Source organism: Condylura cristata, unplaced genomic scaffold (assembly GCF_000260355.1).
Source record: "Condylura cristata isolate star-nosed mole 26May11 unplaced genomic scaffold, ConCri1.0 scaffold00015, whole genome shotgun sequence".
NCBI lineage: Eukaryota > Metazoa > Chordata > Mammalia > Eulipotyphla > Talpidae > Condylura > Condylura cristata.
In genome coordinates this window covers 50,208,398-50,210,959 of record NW_004567116.1, presented here as the reverse complement: position 1 = coordinate 50,210,959, position 2,562 = coordinate 50,208,398, and positions in this window count along the sequence as shown.

The following is a 2,562-nucleotide window of genomic DNA, read 5'->3' as shown; positions in this document are numbered from 1 at the left end:
ACTGCTAAGGGGAGCAGCGGGCGGGTCAGGAGAGGTGTGCTGCGCCATGTGGTCACCTCTGGGGCAGGCGGGGATCCAACTCACGCTGAAGTGGCTTTAGTTTCTTAGTGCTGTGCTTTAACCCGCTGCGCCACCAGGGAGGGCCAGATTAGTGATTTTTAATGGTTAAGGATGTGTACTTGGGAGATAGATGTCCAGAAGGTAGGAATATTTTGAAGAAGAAGTAGGAGAGATATTTGTGTTACTGGAATTGTTCCTTACCTGAAGTGGTTAGTAATACAAACAAACCCTCAGAGTGATGAACTTGTAGAGAATTTAACACATCCAAATAAGACTAGTGGATTGTATCAGTGTTGTATGTTCATTGTGATTTTATACTACAGATTCATAAACTTTTTCCATTGCCAGAAACTAAGCAAATTTTGTAAAAGATTACTATATATTATTTCTTACAACTGTATATAAATCTACTTACATACTGTAAAGTAAAAAAAAAAAAAGCAACTGAAACTATTATACTTTGTTAACAGAAATGGAAAATGGAAAATTTTCCCATGGGAAATAATCTGGTATATTTTTAGAAAGCTAAACATACAGCTGTCATGTTAACTAGACATTCTGCTTCTAGCTTTTTACCTCAAATGAATGAAAACACATCTAGAAAAAAGTTTATACATGAATAATTTTTACTGCTTTATGCATAATAGTGCCAATTGGAAATATTTTATATATACATCATTTCATGCATTAATATACAAAGCTTATCCATAGATGGAATACTATACAGCAAAATATAAAATGAATAAATAAATCGAATTATAAATGTATCAACATAGATTAATTTGAAAATCATTATAGACTATATACTACAATGATACTATTTATATGATATCTTAGAAAGTACAAAATTAAATTGATATAAACCAGATCAGTAGTTAAGGGAAGGTGAATCTAGATAAAGAGACACAGACTTCCAGGTTAATGGAGATGTTCAATGTATTTGTTGTGTTAGCAGTTACATAACTGTGTGCATAGTCCTTAGAATGTATTGAACTGTATACTTAAATGGGGTGAAACATTTTTGTTGTAAATCACATGTCAATAATGCAGATTTTCAAACATTTTTAGGAAAACCATGAGTAGTTTCTATAACTAAATTGAGGGTTTTTGAACTACGTAATACTGACTGCTTGCTGTAAATCTCAGTATTAGAAGGAACCTTAAACATAGATCTCATAGTCACTCTGCCATTTTTCAAAATATAAAACTGAGGCTTAGAGAAAAAAGTGACTTAGCCAAAATCTCAAAGTTGATAAAGAAAATTTGGATTCAAAACCACTCTCCTGAATTTCCAATGTGCTTTTTCAAGCATAGTTTTCTCTGAGGCTATTTATTATACCTTCTCCAACTTTCAGCTAGTTTTTCTACCCTCAATCATCTAACTTTTACCAGGGTATGCACAAACACACACACACACACACAGGGTATAGGGCAGAGTTGGTGGTGGTGAGAGTATTCACTAGAAACAGAGTGGGGAGCAGAAAAGGTGAAATGCACTGCTAAGGGGAGCTGGGATGGAGCTAGAAGTCTGCTGCACCATGTGGGTTAGCTCCCTGGCAGGGGACAGACTGAGACTTTAGGTTGATAATGCTGAGATTTAAGCCCTAGGACTCCCATATATCAGTGTTTTATGTATATCCCAAGTTAATATAAGATCTGAAAGATAAGATGTGGAAAAGGACCATAGAAGGGATAAAGACAGTACCTCATCATCCATTATGCATTTAGGGCCACAGATTTACAATTTCTAGTATCACAATTAATTTCAGATGGTATATATTTCAAAGTGTTAATTAACATCTGTAAAATCCATCTAGGTTTTCTGTTCTATTCTATTGATATGAATGTCTGTTCTTATTCTAGTAACATGCAGTTTTGATTATTTTGATTTGTAATATAATTTGAAGTCTTGTAGTATGATATCTTCATTGCCTTCCTTTTTAGTCAGCAGACCTCTGGTATTCAGGGATATTTTGTGGCTCCATATGAAGTTCATCAATGTTTTTCTATTTCTTTGAAAAATGTCAATTAAAATTTTTATTGGAATAATACTGAGCCTTTAAATTGCCCTTGGTAGGTTAGCCATTTTGATAATGTTATTTTTTCTAATCCATGAGCAGTGAATATCTTTCCATTGCTTTGTGTATTTTTGTATTTCTTTTAGCAATGTTTAATATTTTCTTTATAGAGGTGCTTCACCTCTTTTGTTAGATTTATTCCCAAGTATTTTATTTATTTATTTATTTATTTTGATCTCAAATATAAAAGGGATGGTTTCATTGATTTCTTCTTTTTGATTGTTGATTGTTTGAATATCGGAAAGCTACTGATTTTTGTGTTGATTTCATATCCTGCTACTTTGCTAAAGTGTTTGATTATTGCATTAGATTTTCTGAGGAGTTTTGTGGGCTTTACCTCTCTCTATGTTATCATATCATCTGTGGATAGTGAGAGTTTTACTTCTTTCCTTATTTGGGTTACTTGTATGTATTTTCTTGTCTT